This window comes from Mycetomoellerius zeteki, unplaced genomic scaffold, assembly GCF_001594055.1.
Source record: "Mycetomoellerius zeteki isolate Tzet28-1 unplaced genomic scaffold, Tzet1.0 scaffold64, whole genome shotgun sequence".
Taxonomy (NCBI): domain Eukaryota; kingdom Metazoa; phylum Arthropoda; class Insecta; order Hymenoptera; family Formicidae; genus Mycetomoellerius; species Mycetomoellerius zeteki.
The window spans coordinates 1102311-1128372 of NW_017257654.1; the positions used below are offsets into that span (position 1 = coordinate 1102311).

The 26062-nt window shown below is 34.8% G+C and overlaps 1 protein-coding gene across 3 annotated transcripts in view; it reads left to right on the plus strand.

The window, feature by feature from the left end:
- The window catches only part of 5-HT1 (serotonin receptor), a 136841-nt gene that overhangs the window by 274 nt on the left and 110505 nt on the right, over positions 1-26062 (plus strand). Inside the window, exons 1-2 of one of the 3 annotated variants that reach the window (XM_018457473.1) lie at positions 920-1108; positions 4857-5109. The gene's annotated coding sequence lies outside the window, so the exon portion shown is untranslated. Of the gene's footprint in view, positions 1-919; positions 1109-4856; positions 5110-26062 lie in introns of those variants that run through there. The other 2 variants (XM_018457474.1, XM_018457475.1) reach the window with 2 other exon arrangements.

Consider the following 26062-nt stretch of genomic DNA (forward strand, 5'->3'; position numbering starts at 1 on the left):
CCCCCCCCCCCTCTTTTCTCCCCCTCTCTCCCCCCGGAAAGAATCCTCATGCGATACGTCTTCGATCGTAGCGTGCGTCAAGATGCGCGTTGATTGATCGCGATCGCGAGGACTGACCGAGGCAACTTCGAAGTTTTATTCTTCCTCTTTCAAACTTCTACTTGTTCGTGCTTCCAATTTAAAACTTGCGTTTACGATCCTCTAAATCCATATTTGTTTTCAAAAGTTTATAAGATCAATTAAAAAAGTTTAGTCGTGATGTTTGATACGTATGTATACCTAATTTGCAAAGTACAGATTTAAAATTGCATCTTATTTGGTTACTCAAGTAGGTAAATGAAACTTGAATGTGGGTTCAGTGGATACAGGTGTTATTTGGTAGATCCAGGACTAAATTTCCTACGGGCTAGTTTCACCAACGTCGATTAACGCAAACCGTGATTGACTGAGGGTTGGCTGTACTAACGTCGCTTAGGGTTCTGACATCGGTTAAGTCAATTTTCTCTCTCCCTGTTCATATCGTAGGTAGAACTATGATCTACAAAGAGATAGCCAATCGCTGAGCCAGGTTTGCTCGACCTACATGATTGATGCAATTCGGCTCAACTTCGTTCTCTATCTACGTTACAGAGAGGATGAATGACGTGATGATTAGTATAACCGGAAAATATTTCCAGAGAATATTCCCATTGACAACACGTCAAATTATATTCTGTATTACAACTGACACAATCTGCAGAAAGGAGCATTAATTAAACTATGGTTAGCGTTAATCAACAAGCCTGTGAAACTTGCTTTTTGAAACTTTGCTGTCTTCCGCCTCAAAAAAGACGGTCGACAGCGGAATCGTCCGTCCACTTTCCCGTTCTCTTTTGTGCGCCGTCGGTTATGGTGTATAACTTGTTGCTCGCAGGCAAACAAACGTGCAGTGACCGCGGGTTGCAATTTTATATCTTCGAACCGGTCATCGATGGCAGATTGCCATGCTCGCTTTCGGAGAAGCCTTTTTTCTATAGTTCCCCGTCTCCGTTCAATACGGTAATAAAAATGAAGACCCGTCGACACACGTCTGTTATTCAGAAGTGAAGAGGACGAGAAAGAAAACAAGGTAAAGAGAAAGGAAAGAAAGGATATAGGAAATATCGAACAGAAATATCGTAAAGGATATCCGGGATCCCGATCCTATCCTACTGTCGGCCACCTTCCTCGTTATTTGCGGCTTAGGACGGTTGTGGAGCAAACATAGCCGTCGTGTCCGATTCTCCGATATTTGCCACCGCGATTATCCCCCTTTCTCTCACAAGATCATGGATACTCGCCGCAACGATCTCCCTCGATCTCCGAGCCGAGAACTCGATTGCTAGCCGATTATCGCCACCGGCAGAACACGGGTATCAGACAAATTGAAAAATTCGGAACCATATCCCTCGAGTCTTGAAATCTCGATCTATTCCCTCGCGAGAGAATTCGAATCGACTACGGGATATTATCCACTGATTGAGATTATACCGCGGAAATGAAGTTCCTCTCGGTTTAGGATAATTTCCAACTCAGGCGATCTCAACGTTGATCGCCCTTCGAGAGACGCGATCGACATCAAAGGTGCTCCGCAATAAGGAGATCTATTAGAACGTGACAGAGAGAGAGAGAGAGAGAGAGAGAGTGTTCCCATAAACATTAATTAAAAATTATCGTGATTCAATTAATATACTGTCGCTTGCCAAAAATGAAATTAAAAAAACAGGAAGGATCTCTTAATTCTTCGTTAAATTTTATTAAGTTCAACTATTCTTAATAGAGATCAATCTATGCTATCTATGACAAAATAATGTCTCGATAAAAATTTACATTTTGCTGCAGGCTTCATTCGCATGTTCTGCTTACGTTCGCTTTGTGCCTCTTTTCTCGCGCACTGCAGGAAAAATTCGATTTCGTGGGATGACAAATTGAATTTTTCTCAGTTGTCCTCTACCAATCCCGAAGGGGTTCACGAAGTCCGTCCTCACGAAGGGTTTTATTTATTAAAAAAGAGTCGAGACTCGTGCTAAGGCGCGCGCATCTCACTGTCGAGACTGACACTCGATTTCAGGAGGCGAACAGCGAGCGCGATAAATTGACCGAGTAAACAAGACGAAAGCTCTTTGTGGTTTTCCCATCGCCATCCCTCGAGAGAAAGTGAGAAGTAACTAATTACTGTGTTAAATGTAACTGGAATTGTACTTTTCAATGCATTCTTATTGATAGAGAGCATGTGTCTCGTGAGAGATGAATTGCCATGAAGATTAAGTAGTTACGGATAGTATTGGTCTGACCATGACCGACTTTTTCCACTGTTTAAAATTCAGCCGTTGATTGGCCGTGGATTCCTTAACGAAGTTTGACGTGGGAGAATTAAGTAGCTATCGATAATAACAAAATTTAATTAATAGCTTCTCCCCATCGCGTTTCTTTTAGATATTAAATACTTGTTAGAATTTAAGTGATATTGGACGCATTGAGTAGACGTAAGTAAGAATCTTCTTCAAAAATACTTTTTTACGTGAATTTAAATTATTTTAAGATTAAGTTATTCAAAGATTCCTATTCTTTTTAGTATCTTTGTCAACAAATAAGAACTGAATAAGAAGAATTTTTTTCTATCGAGTTTCGATTGTTTTGCAAAAGTTGTGCTTCTACTTTCAAGGTTTCGCTAATAATAAATGCATCCTTTTTAATAGTGACTATGCAATAAAATTAAGAAAAATAAGTATTCAGGCATTGCTTGAAATATAGTATACCTCACTCCTAACTTTGCAGTGCCAAGAACTTTTGTTAGGCGCTTCTTGTGTCTTGGTAAACTGCACGAGTTAAACAGTTACGAATTGCTTACACTCGACGGTACTACCCGTATTTCTCCCGCGTCCCAAATCCCATCGTCGATTTGTAACGTTCTTTATTGCGAATGGATTTTGGGGAACAATAAAATCTCAAACTGTTACGCTCGCCACTGGGTGAAACTAATTTTTCTATCATTCAAAGCTCCGGCCATGAATTCCCTTTAAAGCCGCGCGCTCTGGAAAGCAATGAAAAAAAATTGAGTAGTTAAAGATTAAAATTCATATATTGCTGATACTTTTTGTTATTTTATAATTTTTATTTTATTATGGTTAAATTTTTAAAAGAGAGATTACATACAATAATAATCATAATCTAGATATTAATTATTAATTAGAATTTTATATACATATATGTGTGTGATATTTTATGTACGTAGAATACTAATTATAAAAGAAACTTTGATTTATTTTTATTGTCATTCATAGTACCTATTTTTATGTGTATATTACGGAAAAAAATATCGATAATAGACTTTCGCGAGAGAGAGATGCAAAAATACTTTAAATAACTTTTTTAAAAAATATCGTTTTCATTTTAGCAGTTATTTAATTTTTTAACAAATAAAGAGACACAAGCACTAAGTTCTTTCGGGCAAATTTAATTCACATTCTTCTTGCCGAGAATCTGCCACTGATTTGCGACGCTTTTTCGACCGCAGCGAACATTCCGAAAAGCTATGAGAACTTAAAAATTACCTCTTCGAGCGAACTTAACACGTTTATATCTTTCAGCATCTTTAGCGAGAATTCTTTCAGAAGTTTCTACTAAAAACGCTTGGAAATTTTTACGCTTGATTTTTTTAGAAAGAATGTTCCATATTGTTAAAAGTACCTTCAGGATCAGCCAAACATAATCTTTCTGAGATTTTCATAAATTCCGGTATCAAGCAAAAAGAAATTTTGAAAGATAAATAGTCAGATAATTTGTAGTAGACTTAACTTATATTTCGCGTACATTTCTCTTTCTTTTTATAAATTAATATAAATAATCGTAAAAATTAATGTTCATGCAGATACAATATATCATAAATCGTTTCTTCCTTTACTTATTTTACATATAAAAATTTCGAGGATTTAAAAAAATTGTGAATTTTAATGTATTTCTATGTATTTTTCTACATTCATTCGAATCCTTTACCCTTTCTTTTAATTAATTTTTCAATGTCCAGCAATCTCTCCAGGCAATTCTCCAAGGGAACATTTTCTCGTTTTCGACCCCTTGTAACTTCATTGCTTACCAGGCAGCTTTCGAGGCCTTGTTGCACGGTAGCGTCGAAAGTTGGTTTCCCTTTGGGAAGACGATCATCCAAGAATGGGTTCTGTTACACGCTTTGTTTGTTCCTTCCCTAAAAACATCGGTTCGGCCCAGCGACCGTTTAATTTTCCCTCAGTGCTTCGCGCAATGTCGGCAATTTCCGAGAGGGTCGTTAACACAGATCGTCAATCCTCCTTTGTGCTCATCGCCGATAGAAAGGGGTTACGATCTTCTTATCGCAAGCAACTAACGCGACACTCTTTCGGCTTAAAAAATAACAGACTTAGCAATCTTTCAAGAGATTCAAACCGTCATCGTATTTTTTTTATCACTCTTTCGTTCTTATCTTTTTCTCCTTGTTTCTCTTTCTCGCTTCAATATCGAAAGAACGACAGGAGGAAAGGAAGGGCAGGGCGATTAATTGGAAAGCCGACGCGGGGATTAAAGATCCTGGAACTACCCTTTTCTCTCGCAATAGCAGTGGCGCTTAACTGAAATTACGTCAATTGCGAGTGCGGTTGCACATTATCGACCAACGTAATTGGATATTCGTTAGAAATAAATGGCCGTTAGTGCAATTTTCGGCCGATATCTCTCTCTCTCTCTCTCTCTCTTCCCCCTTTTCTTCTCTCTCGCCCTTTTTCTCTCTTTATCTCTCTTACATTTCCGCTAGTAATGTATACCAAGTCATGCTGAAAACGAGGGAAACATTATAATTCCAATAGCGCACGTGGTCCTTCCTCTTCCGCAGTAATGATCAGATGATTTAATCATTTACTGCATCGGCGAGAGTCACCGAGATGCTAACACGCTAACCGAGGGAAAACCTGCTACAAATCATCGTCGCAAAAATCGAGCACGATGTCGTCGTTTCGGTATACCGCCATCTCGTTGTTGTCCCAGCATCGTTAACACCGAAGACAGTCTTGTGATAAATTTCCAGCACATAGCGAAATAAATTGCATCGTGGATCATCAGGTAAGTTCTTTTCTCTATTGAACCTCATGTCGTAAAATTATGAGACTTACAATAGAGGTGAAAAAGAGATCAGTATAAAATTCTATAAGTTATGAAAATCCTAACAAATTTCAAGATATACGTATCCGATAAAATTAAAACCGTATCACTATAGAAACAGATAAGAACTTTCATACCCATTCATAAGCAGAACTTGAATAAAATAAGAGCTCAATTTTTTTTTATTTCTTGAAAGGGATCGAAACCATATTTCTATGGCAATGTTCCAAAATTCACCGCCAGCGTTGAAAATCTATAGTTTATGTTACGTGCACTGTAATTTTCAGCACTGAACGTGAATTTTGGAACACGGTCTTCATTTTAAATTTCAGTTCTATCTCATATGATGCTCAAAATAATTGATTATTTCAACAAGAGCACGAACGTGCCAGTCATTGTCTAATATTACAGGTCTTATGATCCCACGAAATGCGATATCACGTTTCAAAATTTCCTATCACGTCTCCACGTACGATTTCATGGCGGTTGGCTCGATTGTTACCGGTATACCAGTAAACTGACGATACTTTCGGAGCGACCTCATGCTATAATGGCGGTCGTGTAATTATCTGCGATGCGTACTGCATTTAATGTTGTTTGGATGTCAATGCCGCGGGCAGAGGGGCAACGGGATTGGTAATTGTTGTTTACAACGCACTGCCGCGCGTCATTGTGCTATGATGACGATGTCCCGATGCATAGTGAACGTTGCGTTGATGGGAATTGACGGATTTTATTAGCGATGCGGAAGAGAAATTGATCAAATTGTCAATTGTCACATGTGGCTTATCCGGCATATACGCTTTAACAAAAAAAACCTGTTCGTCCCACATGTCGTCACAAAGTGCTGAACAGACAATGATTCAAACACAGAATACATATTTTTTATTAAATTACTTGACATAATTATTACGTGATTATTCGACATATTTACATAATTTTCTCTCTATCCTTCATATTACTGTTATTTTCGTTTATATCTTAAAAAAACTATTCGTCACGACAATCTAAAATACAAGCAAAGTACATTTTTTAAAATTAAATTACCTCCCCCCTAATATAATATATTATTAAAATTATTTAATATAATATTATTACGTGGTAATTCACCGTGATTTCATAATTTTCTCTATTCCTTATATCGTCAATATTTTTGTTTATGTTTTTAAAAAACTGTCTCTTACATTCGTCGTAAAATTACCGAATAGCATCACCAATCCAAAATACACTGAAAAAAATTTTGTTCCAATTTTTGATCCAATGAATGATCGTTAATCAATGTCCGACTTAATGTCCGACTTAATGTAGTTAATTCATTGATATTGGATTCATTTATACAACTATATATTCATTCTTGCAATAAATTCTAGTAATAGTTTTATAATCTAAATCATTATGAGAATTCATTGGACCAATTTTCATTATTTTTTCATAATTCAATGAATATTTTATTATATTTACGTACAGTTTTGGTTCAGTGTACAAAGTGCATTTTCTTATTAAATTATTTGATATAAATATTATGTCATGATTCGAAAATTATGGTTTTTCATAATTTTCTGTATTCTTTATATTGCTATTACCTTCGTTTATAGTTTTACACACGTCGCAGTCTTGATATTTCAATGTAGAATTAATTGCAGCGCGGAATGAATTTCGCCATTGCAAATAGCGATCGGCTTAAATCCGGTTTACGCAAATAACCCGATTCAATATACTTTAGCAAACAATGAAATACCTATACCAAACACAATTACTATATATTTTTAGAATTATTTCGACAATCCGCCGTGAATATTTCCCGCGTTATTCCAATGGTGGAATTATTTAGAAAATTATGCTATCATTCCCGCGTTAAATCATGCTGCGCGAAAGTACGATTAGAGCAACTACGGTTACGCGATCTCTCAATTCCCGACGAAATTCAATATTCTTACGTCGTAGAAGTGGTCCTGTATCTTCTAATGTCAATATGTATTATCTCGGCAGCTGCTCGCCTATGTATAAGGGTTGCACGTATCTTTTGAGCCCGGCGTGCACTTTTCGCACGAAGCTGGATATGATAGTCAATATCGTCTAGATAGATTAACGATCGAGTCGTTCACACTAGATTGATATTATATTTGACTTTCTACCGATCCCACTGTTCTTCCTCACTGCGTCACAGCGACGGGAATTCAGTGCGCAGTTAATAAGTAATAGCAAAGTCAAAGAGATAAGCCAATAATCGGCGCGTGATCTTGTTAAATCCAAAAGTTTGCGCTACGTCCACATTTCAACGCTGTTCCTTATTAAGCGTGAACAGAAAAAATTTACACAAAAAAATTGACACGTATTCTTGCATGAATGTATTATAAGATTTGACTTCATTATTAAAAATAATGCTTTTTTGGTACAGAATAAAATATATATAAATGTACTAACCCGTTATACTGTACGTCTATGATATATTCCTTTCATTATACCTTGTATGACATCGTTATAAAAAGATAATGGAACACGTTCGACTTTTACATACGAATAACGCCATTACAGTCTGTAATAAATGATAGACACGGGCAATGTCAACGTCGAAAATATTTTTGACACGCGTTGCAAAAAGTACAGAGCAAATTTTTGGGGACGCGGAAAATAAACTGCCTGAACCTTTTTCACGCTTTGAAATCCAGTTTTTCCGCATGGAACACGGTACAAATGTATCTCGGTTGAAGTATCTCCCGTGACGTAGAGGTGCAAAGCTTATCCGTTCCGGGCAGCTTTTGGTATTAATCTGACTGGGCATAAATCTTTCGCTAATCCACGTAACGGTGTAACCCCGGCTAACACTACATTGACGTTGTCGTTGTTGCTGTAGCGAGAAATACGGAACTTGTTGAATACACGTATTCGAGAGGTCCGCAGTTACAGAGGAGTAGCTCGAAGTACTCGCGATTACCCATCCGCTTTTATAGCCGGTCGATCGACCCTAAGTGCTCCCTTTAAAGGGAGAAATCGAGCAATTCACGGATCGCGCGCGCGATACGACTAATTTACATTTTAACCGGTCTGATTCCCGAGAGAAAAATAATTGCATCAATTCTTTTTAACAACTTGGTAACTGCTTTGCAGATTATCTGTCTTACATTGAAGAAAAAAAATCCATATTCGTCTTCTATAAAAATAATCTTTCTTTTAAAAAACAAGATTTATGCAATTGTCCACAATTTACCAGTTATCTTTTGACTTGTTACCAATGATACACGAAAAAGTAGTTTTGTTGAAGTACTTATAAATTTAGCTAGATATAGATCTAAATATAATTTTATTGGACTATTAAAATAATTATGTAGGATGCTCAAAATAGTTGGTAGAACGTCAAAACTTTTTGCAGTATTGCTCGTCAAACACGTACTTAAATTTCTCATATAATTAGTTTAGTAGTCCAACAAGATTATTTTCAGATCTGTATCTACCTAAATCTTTAGATATATACTTCAAAAGAAAATCGTTCTTTCTGTGTAAGAACGATATTGATATCTCGAACTCATAAATATCTCATCATATTTGGTCTATATTACTACGCTGTCGCTATGGATTTAGCTAAACCTTTACATCTTTTTTCAATCTTTAAATCACTTTACAAGGTGCGGAATAATTCAGACGCGACAGCTTTTTGCATTTGCAAGGACAGTCAGTTTTCACGAGAGAACGAGGTCGGACGGAAGCACCGGAATTTTTCCGGAAATTTTACCACGACGATCTCCGTCGCACGTGACGATTGAATTTGCCCTCACGGTCGTCGAAAACAGTCACGCAGCGTTTGCAGACTAAACCGAGCAATCTAAAATTATAGGAACACCTGGACGGTGACGTTGCATATGGGACAGATAGGAAGATTTTATCTTCAGCCGCGCGCATCATTAATTTTCTTTCTACAAGAGTCAAGAGAGCTTTAACTTCCCGTTGAAAATACAAAGCCGGACATCGTGTCATTATCACGTGCGCCAGCGAGTACCGCAACGATGTAGTGACGTAATCTTTATCCTAATAAGTTAACACTCGCCGTTGATTGATGTTTATTTCTGGGATGGTATACCGTAACCGACTTGCATGTTAATTATCGGAGCGTCGCCCTACATTTTGCCATGCGGAAATAATCCGCGGCATCTCGTTTCCGGTTTCGGAAAATGGAGAAGAGCAAGGGGCGGTTGACTGGCCAGAAGCGCACCTCGTAACTTAATTAGCGGGAGGAGCTGAGGTCTTTTTCCATCCGCTTCGATCATTCGCCGGATACAAGCGATTGTACAAAGTGAGGCGTTCCGGCTGCAAATTGAATCTTTCGTATCCCGATTTTACTTCTATTTCTTGACAGGATAATTTGAACTTCTTGCATTGGATATAAAATACTATTGGCTTAAATCTTTAATTCTTTACTGCCTTTTTATATAATATTTCTCTCTATATTTTCCAAAATTACAATTTTTAATTTATACTATTTAGATAATAAATTGATCTACACTTACATGTTCATCTGGTGTTAGCTCGTATTGGCATTATTATAGCACTTGATTTTTCTCTCTCTGTACTTTTTTTCTATTATATCTCGAATTTATGTTACTGTCATAATTTATAAAAATTTATATCAGAGGAGTACTGCTTTGAAGAGAAATACTGCTTTAAATTAATGTTATTTAATAAAGCTAAATATTTATTCCTTTTTATATCCCGCTACATTACATCTCGCTTGCCCATGCCCCTGCGCGTCTATCCTTCCATAAATAATATTCTTCTACCCTACATTATTATGCTCTTCGACTTTCATCCTTGACCATAAATCTCTTAAGAGGAACTCCACGTGAGAGAGACACTCATGAATTAATTATTTTTTCGCATTCAGTAGCGCAAATTTATCTCGCTCCACACAAATCGAATAATATCCTGTTTTCAGTACACAAATCCGGTGTTTCTAAACGGAAAAGTCACTTCACCTGCCTCGTTTCCTACCTACTTGTACATTCTAACTTGGGATCCTTGAAACCCTCGGGTCACACTCGAACGGTCTGTGCGACAACACCGCACAACCCGATTGAATATAACCGAATGGAGAACACGTTCACATTGGCGCGCGGCGTTGCGGGAGAGATGTTTTCTCTAGCGTTAGAGAGACGCGCGCCGCTCGTGCTGCGTTCTGTATTTCGTGTAAAACGATGTAAAGTATATACCACGACTTCAAGTAGTGTGAGATTTTTAATCTTGGAAAGAGCTCCGTCCTTCCGGACGGCACACCGGTAGAGAATACTGCGAAACTTTATCAACCGTACCGTCGGAGATGGGCCGTCGTCGTTACTTACAATTCTCCATTATTAATCGCTACGTGGAGAGTGCATTATAATTCGTCGAGCTGCTATTTAATTTGCCGAACGTTTAACCGATAATTTTTAACCGATAATTACAAGATATCCATTTTACGTAGATATTTCGTAGATATACCAGTTCCTATGCCAAAGCTCACGATATGCTTCAATAAACGACTGTATTGCATATGTTTTATTATAGCATTGAAATAAATGAATACAGCACGAAGATATTACATTTTATATTTATGCGGCAATATACATCTTGGCGTAAATTAATTTAAAAAATATGAATTATTATGTGCCCTTAGTGGATGAAGAATGTATTAATAAATTCGCGATATCTTTGCAAAGATTTAAAAAGATTTTCCACCTTTTCAGAAGTTTCTCGCTTCAAAGGAGAAAAAGGAATGTAATATCATTCTTTCATGAGAGAAAGAAAGAGAAAGATAACTAATTATTAATTTATGCTTGAAGACACGTTACTTAAACTTTTTAAAGATACCACAGTTGTATGAATAAAAAAGAACGTAACAAAAAATAATTAATTCTTTAACATTAAATTAAACGTGGATACATCAAGCTTGAAATTAAATTTCAATTTTTAAGCGACATTGTGCATTCAAAAGTGAATTTAAAAAATACTCGTCATCCAAAACTCTCTATCAACCGATCATAATTCTTTTACTGCTCGCGGAATAAAGCTGATTTTATTCCAAAGAGAACGTATAAAACATACCGCTGTATTATGCAAATCTGCCACTTAATCCATTTGTTAGAATATTAACGCGTTTCCGTTCCAAACAGACAATCGAAATTCTAAACATGAGGGAATATACTATCCATGATGCAACATCCGTGTTCACTTGTACATTTAAAATTGTCATGTGAACTTTATGCTTCGTTCCCATTTCATACGGGAATTTACGCCCGTAAAATTCATTCCCAACACTTCCGCCAATAAAAGTGACAAAAGATGGAAGTGGCAAAGCACACAGCGACGATAACGACAACGACGACACGCGAATGCCACCTCCCAGAAGATATACTGGAGATACGCCTTAACATACTCTTCCGCGAATTCACGGTTAGATTTTCCGGTGTGTCGCGCGAAAATCTTTCAAGCTCTGCGTAAAACTTTACCGCGATCTCATTTTGCATCGACCACATTTTCACGCTTTTACGCTGACGTATTTTCCCACAGACGTGCATTGTTCAATTCGTATTTGCTTCAATTCATTCGCGGGCACGAGGCAACCGCAGATAGGACGTATCAAAATTAAATAAAGTCTACATCAGACGGCTTTCTGGCAAATGCGCATTTCATAATTTAAAATAATTTAGTGATTAAAGGAAAAAAGTGGAAAAAATATTACAAAATAATACATAATAAAATTCCTCTACCCGGGTGGAAATTACGACCTGGCGCTATATTGGAAGGCTAGCTTGGGGCTATACTGGACGGTAACGGCAATAATAATCAGCCCCAATATTGAAAAACTTTTTTGGCTCTGGTTCGCGATGCGCTGTAGACCTAATATTGGAAAATTGTCTAGATCCTGGTTCGCGAGGTGGTGCCGTTGAAATTTGAGAAAACTGTCTAGGCTTTGATCACGAGACAGTGTGTTGCCCCAAGATATTAAATCTATCTAGTCGCTATCTAGAAAGGGACAGGATAATCTAGTTAGATTTAAAATAAATTTAAAACGCATAATGCGTCGTCTATAATTCACGGAGTAAGAAGTAAGAGTAAGAAATTGACCAATCACAGTCGATTGTGAGAAGAATACTGTCGTCGATGTATCGACTGTGATTGATCAATTTTTACTTCTTACTTCATATTATTGAATAACATTTATATTAAAAAATGGTTATTATCATGGTAGAGAGAGAAGTATAAGGGTATGCTCAATCAGTGGTAGACCATTGCGCATGTATCAAGCATTCGGCCAGCCTTCGGTTATATCCAGAACGTAAACGGTCGTGTCAATGTAATATGGTCGCCATGTCGCCAACACACGTGCAGTACATGCCGAATAAATTCTGTAGTGCAAAGTCGAATAATTTCACATTCAAAATACGTTGTGCGGTTAAAGGATGCGGAAATTATCATCATAAGACAAAAAATGAATCGAATTGAAAGGAGTCGGAAAATTTTTCGGCTTAAAAGCATACGTTCGAATTTCGCGCTTAATGATGACGTATGCTTGCTACATATTTTGATTGGACAGTGGGCGTGGCCATGCGCAAAAGCGTACCCTTATACTTGTACCATGGTTATTATGATTCTGCCTCACCGGCCGCTAGCTAGCCCCCGGCTAGTTTTCCCATCTTGGCACCCCAGCATAATTCTGTCTAGCACCTAGATGAAATACTAGGTAGCGCCCGGCTAGATTTCCGATACTGGGGTGCCACGATCTTCTCCATGGGGCCCAATATAGAACAATAGAACGCCCAAATACATTTCTCGGGTATAAGCTTATTTATAATAAAATTCTTAAATTTTAAATACAAAAGCGGAAGAGGCCATATTCAATAAAAGCGGATACTTACAATTAATAAAATTTTTGCATGAAGTCTTACAATTTCCAGTTCAAGCAAATTGTGCGCCGATTATTTGTCAATCTTGAAACACAGTCTTAATTGAAGCTGGAATAGATTTTAATTAAATAAATAATGTAATGATGTAAAAAAATATAAATAACGTCCATTAAGATCATATCGTTATAAAATGTAAGAAATGTTTCTTATACATCATTTTGTTTGGATGTCTCTTTTTCTCGTACGTTTATTATACAGGCATAATCAAATATTTCCCGCGGATATAGTGTATAATCTCTAACACACTTATTTGATAGCTTGGAATTAAGATGTAATAATCTCTGACGGTCAGATAAAAAATCACGTAGCAGAGCGCCAGGAATTTTAATTAGCGTAAAAAATTTGAATTAGCACAACGTACTCGATGCGAATTATGGGCGATAATTTCTCGCTTGCGATCTCGCTCGTCGCAGTTGAACGAATAGCGTGTAGGTATATCTCGTTATGCGGCTTGCAAAATTCATGAAAAAAACCCGTCCGAGATTGCGCGCCAGGATTGTTAATTGATAAATCTAATTACGCCATTCGCGCGCAACCGCGACGTAACAATTGAACGATTTTTTTCCCCCGGAAAAGTTTTGACATGGTTTTTCTGTCAATTTTGAGTTAAGAGTGGATCATGAGTGCGCACGTGTAAAGCCGTTTTCATGTAAAATGGAACTCGTCTAAATGGACTCCAGCGGTGTAATCGGGCCATGGTCGTGGCGTTTGTTTTGCAGGATACCTCCACCATTGACGTCACTGTACTGACGCTGTAAGCGGTATATCGGCAACACTAATTTCATTCATACTCAAAGAAGTTGTTGAGACAATATTATTGTTGAAGCAATATGAGTGAAATGTTTTATGAATTTTCCAATAATGTATTCTGAACGATAAATGTCATATTATATTGTTATTATTTGTACATTATAAAAAAAGTCTTCGATTCTTCCCAATCTTAAAAAGTCAAATCTTTCAAATTACAAATTTAAAAAATTTATAATTACATTTAGAATATTGTCCCTTTTCATATATTTCTAAATCTATTTATCCTCTTACGTAGTTAATTAATTCATGTCAGAAAAGTCTTTTAAAAAATGTTAAGCAGTTCTTTCTTGAAAATTACTTACAAGCAATTCAAAGTCTTTCAGCATCCCATTTTAAAAAAGTTCCTTGAGTTAGGTCTCAAACCTTGAGTGCGGTCTTAAAACGACACGTCAATTTTTTTCCTCTTATTCAGTTAACTAATTCATATAGGAAGGTTCCTTCAAAAGATGTTAAGACTTAATTTATTCTTGAATTTAGAAAATTGCGTGCAATTCAAAGTCCTTTAACATTCCATTTTAAAATGGTGCCTTAAATTACATCTTAAAACGACACGTCAATTTTTACATTCGCACCTAGACACGGCCGATCGCGTCTATAACGGAAGCGAGATGGGGATTTAGCAGCCTCCGTCATTAAAGTTCGAAGTTCATTAGAGGTTCTCTGGCACCGGCGGAATAACTTTCTCTCAAGTTGTTACACTGTTCGCTCCCTCTTGTGCGTCTTCCCCGTCACCTTTGGAGGACTTAAAAGTCTTGTTCTCGGCTGCTCCTCTTCTAAGAGGATACCTCTTTCTTCTCGACAATGTCTTTGGCGCGAGTCATGTCATTTTAATGACACGTTTCCGATTGCTTTCGTCGAGAGAAATGTCGGCGAGGAGCGTCGACCGATGAACGCTTACGAGATTAAGGAGAGGATTGAGTTTAACGTTCACTCCTTTTTTTCTCTCTTTTACGAAGACGATGTCGTGACGGTATGATATAATACCAGATGTCAGCCGGATCCCTGTCTCCTGTTTGAGAAGGATATATAAATTCGCCTTTGAAAACTAATAAAGCTTAATCTAGATTTATAGAAGGTCGCACCCGAGGACGACACCGCAATGCATGTGGCTCGGTTTTGGAATTTTGATGAAATTGTGTCATAGCGAGGAAAGTATAACAATGCATTTACAACATATACGCATATGCACTTGTATGTTGTACGCGTAACATGGGTACATGGCGACTGTACATTTTCCGTCACAACCGATGCATTCATAGAACACGCGCAATTGACAGATTTTAAAATCTCCGCAAATCGGATAATTCCACGCGGGATATTTTTTTTTAGTGGTTTTCCTAGTTTTAACGTCGATACAGCGTATTTGTTAATTGGAGCATTACGCAATTTTACGCAAGCAGGCTGTAAGATATAAAAATATATATCATAAACACACATAAATTTGTAAAAATATAACGTGAAACATGACATCTCTGAAAATGTTATTTATTAAGCTGGTATAAATAAAATAGATTGTACTTTCATATGTAAATTAAAATAAGTGAATATATCGTACTTTTTCATAAATTATAATAATAAATAAAATAATTTTGTTGCGATCGATTCATGTAAATAATAAAGTTTTATACAGAATAGAATATTATACCTATATTTATACATAAATAATATAATTAAAGAGAAATTTAAACAATCTTTTCTTAATGCATGTAATATTCCAACAAAAGTCCTATCACTAGTTATTATTACGACATACATTACGAATAAACGAATGTTTGAATTTCAGGAATGAAATCCGCGTGAACGGATGGACGTTGACGCGCATTTTAATTAACGTCACTTCTCGACGAAATAATCTACTTTTTTTTTAAATCTCTATTACCGTGCCGCATACAGTTACGATGAACTGATCGAAAACGCCGTGGATTTTCGGCGCTGCGGTTTCGACCGCGTTTACGCGATGCGTCCGAATGCATTCATCGATCATATGAGAGAGAGTTAAATGCACCTGTGTGCCGCTCGCACAATTTGACAGGGCGGTGCTTTCGGAAAATCGATTTGCCGGTAACATGCGGGTCGATGTCACCTACAATATGATGCCACATCAACTGTCATAGACAATTTATTACCGGCCTTCTAAAGATCTTTTTACTGATATGGAACTTACTGTGATTACACGTCGCACATCGTACATATTTCATTGTTTTTGTATTCATTTTCTCTTTTCCTCCCTCTCTTTCATCCAAGCAATTCTTTAGAAACGTAGATCATAAGGATTGCATCGTTTCATATTCTCGTTTGAAGCGACTGACGCGAATCCGGGCCGGCTTGGTTTAGATATCGCTTACTAGACAGAACAAGAGAAACTTACATTCCCGACAATGTACGCCGGTAAAACTGTGTCGCGAGCATTTCGGAGGAAACTGCACTTTTTAGCGAGATCGCCGGGACAGAACGTATGTCGAAGTAAATTTATGGGCCAATCCGCCGGAACCATTAATTTTTGCATCTCGAAACGACGTACGAGGTTTCTGTTTGTAACATAAACGTAATTTGTTCGATGGAAGAATAATTACTTGAGTTGCACAATTACAACGTTCGTTTATTCTTGAAAAATAAACGAGTATTATTAATTTTAATAGATTGTTGTGAAATTTTCATAAAAACGGAAATAAGTTCTCTACACAGTTTGAAGATTTAATGTATTTCTCAAATTTTTGTGTTAATTTAATATAAAATGATTATGTTAGAAAATAACACAAATATTATGTAAAAAATTAACACGAAAAATGTAATATTGACACAATTTGTAAACAAACTGCGGAAGCATATTTTTCAGTAAAATTAATATTTAAATATAATCTGGTAAATATGTACATATTTATTTTATTATTATAAGGTTTATATTTTAAAATATATAAATTTTATATCATTTATTACTCATAAATAGTATTATTTTAACGCTAAAAATTGTTGAATATCAATATAACATAAAATATTTAAATAACATAATCACATTACGTTAAATTGACATTTGGATAAATTAAAAATGCAACACAAAAATTTTAGAACCGATTTTAACACAAATAGAAAACATTTTTTACTGTGAAATAAATACAATTTTTAGGTAATACTAATTCGATTGACATTATAACACGCTGTCCTTTTTATAACTGTTCATCAAGAGACATTTATCAAAATAAACTTCTTGCAGCGCATTACAAATATCCTACATGATTAATCGGTTCTCTAATAACGACTTATTTTTACGTTGAAACAACACCCGTCTTAACCGGAACCATTAATTTTGCGGTCACGTGTTTTAATAATCGTGGATTTTTTAATTATTTTACAGCACAATCCTCCACAATGTTGTATTTTTATCCTCTTATTACAAATTCTAATGTCCTTTATTAAAAGAAACGACGTACGTTCAAATAGGTTAATCTAACGTGTTTCTGTTGCACTTTTGTATACGTAGATAACCATTTCGTTTGTGTTCTCCTGGATCTTTCGATAGAACATCCCAGTACGAACGCGACAGCTCGACAAAGTGGTATATCTTTTGCTCCAAGTTTGCGACGGGTCACTTTTGTTTCTTTTAAAAGTAACCAATATGGATAGTTTATTGATCTGTCTTTATACAACAGAGACGAATACTTTCCAATAATAAGATTTTACGATTATTGCATATAGATTTGTATAACATACTCTTACATTAATCGGCCAAAATACATTGTTGTTTATCGCAATTTTTTTAATAACTTACATTTTATACTCCGCGCATAAAATAAGCGTAGGCATAAATATCGAATATTGAACAATATTACATATAATATGCAGTGAGTGTTATATATTTAAAAAATTTATCTAAATTTCTTCTCGCGCGCACGCGTACGCAAATTTTTTAATTGCATTTTGAAGGTTTCATGAGTTTATTAAAACTTGTATTATACGTGGCCTCCGAGAGAATATTCTAATATCAATAAAATTTAATATTAATAAAGTCTGGTATGTGCCTTTATTGACGACAAAATAAAATAATTATTGCAATAAAAAAATTATTACAATACAAAAGTTACATTATTAATTACACCGTTTTAACGTTCTATCAAAATTTTATATTTTTAATTTAAATCATTTTTTAAATAAATTATTTAACGTAAATATCAATGTTTTATACAGTATTACGTTGTTCCTATTTTATGTATGCACAGAGGTGACTTGCAATAGTTCGTCGGTACAAACAGCAAGGCAACAGCTATTCTTTCCGAATGGCTTATAGGAAAGACCGCTTTGCAGATTATTAAAAGCTACCGTCAACTCAGATTCCGTGTGACAGATAGGAAATGCCTATAGCCGTTAGCGTTCTCCATTTATCAAAAATCGTACACGCTACGTCAATCTCGGAAATTGAGGCATCCGTCAGTACACGTCTTTTCCACGGAATACTTTAAAATATCTACAATACATCGTTTGCATATATCTTACTTTATGCGTTCATAACGCATTTTATAAGATGCAATGTAGTATAAAAATAACTACATCCGATCAGTTTATCCGACATGAATGAATATGAACACCGTAAAAACGATACGAATGCAGTGCTGGAAAAAATCTGATTGTATAAATTGAAAATCTAGTACACTGAAAGAAAGGATTTTGTTACTTTAACAAGCCACTAGTACCTTTAATAAGTGAATGATAAATATGTGACAACAAAATTGATTTGTTGTGATTGCTACTAGTCTGTTATACCTACCAATTATTAATAATAGAAGCAAACTATATAAAACCTAACCTATTTTTTTGATAAACTTTAGGATCGTTTATCATAGAAATCATAGATGATCGTGTCTTAAATCGTAGGAAACTGATCAATCACAGTTAAATATAGGGAGAATACTTGACTAGAATTGGTCAATTTCTTACGATTTGAGACCCTATGACCGTCTACGACTTCTATGTATATATATGAGCCTTTTATTTGCTAGCGATACTATTGATTATTTGTTACATTGACGAATGAGACATAATTAATTTACAATAGTAACTAATCGATCGTTTTCTTAACAAATATCACATTTGTTTTCACTTGACTTGTTCCTATAACAAAATCATTTCTCTCAGTGTAGATTCAACCAACATGTCTATTAAAAAATAAACGAAACCTCCTAGAAATTATCAGATGATTACCTATTTTCTTTCTGTTAAATATAACAGTTAAAAATAGCCAAATAAACCATTAATTAATGGACGTATTTCATATCTAATTTTGTATAATTATATACAGCATTTATTATATTATAATTATATATGAAAACGATCTAGCTATAAAATATCGAATCCAATTATGATAATCAGAAATTCTGTTCTCACCAAAATGCATTCTACCATATACGTCTTGTTGATGTAATTAAAACATTTTTCTCGATGAGCGTAATCCAATATATTTCAAAAAACATAATATTTATACCAATTCAATAAAAACATCGTAAATATGATCCTCTTTATAGACTTGAAATATTAGCTTTCCTTTTAATTGTATAAAACCAGCAAACCATTTCTAATAAAATCGAAAGGAAGAGTATCAAATTTTGTCAGTAGTTGTGGAAAAAATCGCGATATAAAGATTTATTAGAATATTCGATGTAACAATGTAATGTATCATGGCAGTGTATCGCGTTTTATTGAAAATAGGAAGTTCGACTATCCCACCGACAATATGTCGAAGAGATAGTGAACTCTTCGCGATTTATAATACTCATTTCAGGTTGAGTTAGGAAAAGCCCCGGCACGAGGAAAGTTTAGATAGTTGGCCCAGCAGAGGCGATCTGCAACATCTGGTTACTGTGTAACTTAGGGATGGTGATGGTATTGTAAATATGGATATTGCAAACAATTATCCTATTCACTTCCGTGATAAACGGCATTTCTCTCGCATAGATTACATATACTACTTGTGCGGTATTCTATGCAAGTAATTTCTCGAGTAATTCTAACATTTCATGCTCGTTTATCAGTACGGTATTAATTGTTGATGTTTATTACATAATTACGATTCCATGAAAAGATAATTTATATAATTTGCCCTCAAATAAATGTAGATTATTATTACAAACATACATATATTATTTTCCAATCCAGTCGCGGCTTTTCCAAGTTTAATTACTCTCCATTTCCTGTTTCGCAAATTGTATCGGCCCGATATAGAATATTCCACGCTTAATTTACATTTACCACCAGTAAACGTTTCGCTTTACCGTTCTACAATTTCCTAAAGTAGTAATAAGTCACTTAAAAATACTTTTGCAAGAAGATAACACCCAGGAGACAGACCGGATGAAAAACGATTAGCGGAAGAAGCGCCGTGCTATCGCTTATATGAAGCGGGCGTGAATAACGACTTTCGCCACGTTTAATGTATTACTGATCACGAACCATGTTTTATGAGTTCGATAACGTCGACGATACAACGACGGAAATTTGGCACTTCCAAACCCGTTGTTCGCAACTTTTTTTGTTAACGCGATCAGGAGTCGTATCATTTTATGCAATTATTAAAACATATTTACAAAACACACACAACATTTAGTTTATGGCAATTATGAATAGTGACAGCGATAAATTATTTGATTTAAAATATGTGTGAGAATTCAATAATATCAGATAATTAAAATAATTAAATATAAATTTGTATCAAAAGATGTTATATATTAATAAACAAATTTAATCTTTTTTATGATACAAACGTAACAGAGCATTTAATTTTATGTCATTTATTTAGCGACGATATTTGTTGTTGTGCAAATATATGCAATGTGATCTCTTCATAAAGTTAACAGAGTTTGTAGAAACAAAAATAGAGAATGTAAATATGAAGCAATAACTGAATATTGATTCCAACGATATATTTTAACGTTTTAATGACGTATCAGTAACAACCTGAATATTTTTGGATTATGACGTGTCGTTCCGGTCAGTTCACATTACAATCGTATTTTTCCTTCTAATAAATTATACATATGCTGTGACGTGCGAGTTGTATGCATAAATAGATTTTTGCATATCCTGTTTATCTCACTTATCAATCTGACAATTAATAAAAAAAAATGGATCAGCGAGTATTATGTTAAATTATCATCAATCGATAGATATCTCCGTCATATTAAGCTTTTATCACTCTTCGAAATGATTGATTCATTCACCTCTTTATAAGCATGAAATTTTTTCCAACAAGCACATTTTTGGATATCTTCTCTTCTAAAAAAAGAAACTTAAATGTTATAAGGCATCGATATCGGACGCAAGATGCTAAAACGTAATGACATTGAAGTCGTCGTGTGAAGAAGATTAATGTAAATTGTTTCGAACTTGAGACAAAATACACGTCATTATGCGATAGTCCGTATCTCGCAACTAGAACGTAGCAATTGTACATCGTATCACACTGGTGAGAATTATCCGATTGTTATAACATCACTCCACACGGCGAAATGTATTCGCGCGTCTCAACTTCTATAAAAGTACACCTTGCCCTACTTTGATAGATACGCGGTTAAGCCGTTAATGATCTCCATTTTGTGCCTTATCGCGCGTACGCCTGCAATGCATGAGGGAGTTGTTTTTTTTTCACAAAAATGGCTTCATTCTGAAATTACGTCATTCGTTCCATTGTGGCGAAAAATCTGACTTTCCATAACTTCCTGCATAATTTAAAGTAATTTCTTTATAAAAAAAACGCACAGTTTAAAGCAATTTTTTTTAATCAAAAACAAATAATAATTTAAAATAACTTCTTTATTAAAAATGTCTATATAGAAAAAATTTCTTTCTCTTAATATGTAGGTACTCCACGAAACAAATATCGTCGTCATTGCAAAGATCAATTACGCTCAAAAAAGTTCTCGTATGCAGAACGAAGGGTGATGCCAATTTATCTTTATGAGGTACCGCGAATACAGCACTGAAACGTCTTGCAAATTAGATCGCTGATACCGTCATGGCCCGAACCCGTTTCTCTTGTCTATCTGTCTGTCTATCTCTCGTTTCATCGTACACCGCCGTGCCGTACGAATAATAACGAATCCAATGAAGCGAAATCTCGGAGCGGCGCTACGTGCGCTCGCAACCGCTGAGAAATATCCACCGCCTGTAGAAAAATGCAGGACGAAATCTCTTTACCTGCTGCTTTTCTTGGTAGGAAGATTTCGCTTGGAAAATTGCGATCCCTCCTCTTTTCATGTATACGACGAAAGGTTCTTCCTTCCTTCCTTCTCATTTTCTTACTCTTCTTATCGTGTATTGCGTATACGTGGTATCGTATTGAACATGCCATATGCTTCCCCGTACATTATCCCGTTCATTCAAACAAGTGTATAAGTCACGAAAATTGCATGCGTGACTACTCCCTTTTTCTCTCTTTCTCTCTCTATTCATATCGAATTCAATTCGCTCGCGAAATTGTTCCGCTGATCCGACAACATGGCAATAAATGCAGCGAATCGAGAGAAATTCAAGTGTGACGCGAGATATTTCAGCGATAGTAAATAGAAATGTCGTCTTTTAATATTAAGAGATTAATAAAAATATTCTGATTATCGAGATCATATCAGTTATATGTCTTGAAATATATATTAATCTCGTTATATCTACAGTTTTTAATCGAATAAATTTAATATATATATATATTTATTTTGAGAGAAAATTGGTCGTATTTACTTTATAATATATTTCTATCTCTACTCTATATATATTAAATTATATTTAATACGATGTTTTGAAATACAATAAAATATTCATTTATCTGTAATAATCATATTACAGATAAAAACACTGCAGAGAAGAGTTTGATTTTGATTTTAAAGTATTACAACTGAGAGAAAGAGAAAGAGAGAGAGAATTAATTATTTTTTTAAATGAATCTAATGAAATAATTATATTGCAGACAAATGATGCAGGGAAGATTTTGATTTTGAAAGTATTATAATTGAAAGAAAGAGAATTAATTATTTTTTTAAATGAATCTACTAAAATAATTTTATTACAGATAAAAACGATACAAGGAAGATTTTAATTTTGATTTTACAATTCAGAGAAAGAGAATTATTTTTTAAATAAATCTTTCTTCTATGATATCAATACCTATTTTTTTTTTAATTTTCGAATTATGTCATGAAGTTAAAAATATTCGTCATATGAAACATCCAAAATAATCATTCCTATTCGCTTTATCTGGTCAGAAAATTGCGGTGTTGAAATCGATCTTCGTGCAATCTGCTTTTCATATAACGTATGGTATTTTTGCAATTTTTGCAAATTCCTAGAATAATAGCCAATACAATCGATAAAATTACAATATAGTTTCAATAGAATTAATAGAAGAGAAAATAGAAATTGTAATGCTTATTTTTAACACAACCGAGCCGGTATGTTTTCCACGTTAAAGTGTAATTGCTTCTTGTACTCTCTAGGTATCTTAAATGACATTCCACTCTAATTGTTCTCTAACTGTTCTCATATTAGAAAATTTTTTTTACAGTTGTGTATTATATTCTTAAATCACATTTCACTTTAATTGTTCTCTAATTATTCTCATATTAGAAAATTGTTTTTTGCAATTGCGTATTATGTTCTTAATAAAAGTACAATACCGAGCATTTTATAGACAATAAAAGTAACATAAAATCAATATTTCAAATTTTATTAATATATTCTTAATATCACCAATTTTGGTTGAGAGGAGATAATTTCTCGTAAGAACTGAAGTGGTTAACTCTTGATTTCTCACAGAAAAGCAGCAGGTGGTTTCTAAATGCTTGAGAAAAAAAGGAATAGATAGTCTTGGATCTTTAGTAAAGAAATGGTAAATGGATTTATTCACTTTTTTCTTGCGCAAGTAGCGAAAGTTAGATGAGTAGTTGGATTTGGAGATTTAGTAAAAGGAGTGCAATAGGATTTAGAACTTTCTAAAAGATAAAGAGATACTTAGATAGCGATCGTTGGTAAAAGTTATAACATTTAATACGGGGGTTCCAAATTTTAGATATATTTAGAAAAAAGTTAAGCTGATTCAAGACAAATCGACCTTGTACGTTACATTAAATCATTCCGAGTTTTTAGTTTAATTCGCAACCGAGGGCTTCGTATTTATTCACAAAGAGCGCCACTGTCTATTTCGTGTTTCATTTACATACAAATTGCTACGTATAAATGCATGTTTTCTTATCTTTGCAAAATATTTTGAATAGAATTGAATACAATGGTACGCCATACGCGTCTATTTTGGATTGCAGCAACGTTCTTTGGGACATACTTCTTGCACACTTTTGATGTGGCTTTTACACCTTTCCATCAGGCGAAATTCGCTGAGTGCTGGCTCTGCGGGTCGAAATAGGTAATAATCCCTTGATACTTGGGATACGCCGAGCCAAGAACGACTTCCCACAGCCCCAGCGTCGCATTGCCTCATTCGCCTCTTAAAAGCAGCACTCAACGGAACTCATCTTGGTATTAACGGTGTGCTACGGCATGAAGATATTTGCGCTAATGAGCAAAAAGTGCTACATTACATATAAAGTGAACCAAAATAAATGGACGTTTCTAAGACCTAATTTTAAAAAGAGACATATATTTGACGGATTAACCACGTCACATGGGGGATTTTTATATCCCAGCGGTGAAAAAATATAAATTGTTGTAAAATGGTATTTTGTATACATATTGTTTAATATATTTCCTTTTTTTAAATAATTTTTATGAACCTTCAACCAGGCAATTCTATTAAAAATAAAAAATCGGCAATCAAAAATCATTATATTAATTAAGATCTTTATTTAAAAAAAATACTGTCGTAGTAAGCTATTTAACATGCAATTATTCTGTTTAATATTTGTTTAGTTTCTACTTGCTGTTTTCAAAAAATTGTGATTAAATCTATATCCATAACGTTTTCAAATATTAACAAATTGAAAAATAATTAACAATATGTTGTTAATAATGGTCATTTTAATTGGGATGTGAAAACATCTCAAGCGATTGTTTACATAAAAAAACCAGCTGACTACTCTCGCGTTAATAAAAATTATTTATTGCATAATAAAATGACAAGAATTCCATAAGATATTTTATTGCTCAATATCAATAAAGTTTTCTTCTAACAAAGACGTATCAGTACACGACAAATTCATTCTCACAATGTGAGCAGCACAAAAATTTGAGGAAAAATTCTTTGCCTATCGCAGATACACGTCCAATACAAGTGACTGCCATTGGTAAAGCAAGCCGCGCGCAGTCAATTCGATAAATGTCGAAGAAGTCGAAGATCGATTCACATACATTGATAGCTAGCTACCTACGGGATGGTCGCGTTCAGACTTTGTAAAGTTCACGCGAGCCGTGAACGCGGGTGTAATAAGACGAAGTCTTGAATGGGACGCTCTAGCAAATTGAAGTTATCGGATAACTCTTCTCTCTCGTCTTTGTCATTCTGCATAGTACAGTAACAAAGACAGATAGGACATGCTCGGAACTCCGTCTGCATTTCGCAATTTTTTAACTTCTCATCCGTTTGCCTTAACTTCATCTATCTGCTCTTCTCATCGCACCCCATCTACATTCATCGTTGTAGTAACGTGTTGCCGCAAATTGAAGTTACCAAAGTAATTTTTTTTCTCGTTCCGTGCCGGTGCTGCAAAATGGCTTGTCGGCAAAAATGATTTAAAGGCAGCTTTCCCTTTTCACCTTCATCAAGGTGAGCTAGCCACAGCCACACATCTTCATCGAATTAACAGGAAAACTTCATTTATATTCGTAGACTTGACATGTTGATTTGCGTGATTATCCAATATATTTCAATTTTTATTGACTTCTTTTTAACTGGAATATATGACATATTCCTTCTATCTTTCTTTTTCTCTTTTAATATTATCATTCTATGTCAAATAAATTAATTATAAAAATTAAGCTTTTTAATGTGGATTAGCAAGAAATTTTAATAAGGTAAATCTATTTTTTTTTATTCAAACACAAAGCTAGAATACATTATTAAATTTATAATGTCAAATTATACCCAATTTGAATTATTTTTATAATAATCATTTCTAGATCGCACCCCTGCTTCTACACGTTATTAATTTAACTAAAACAATAGAGAGTTAAACAATGTAACTCAA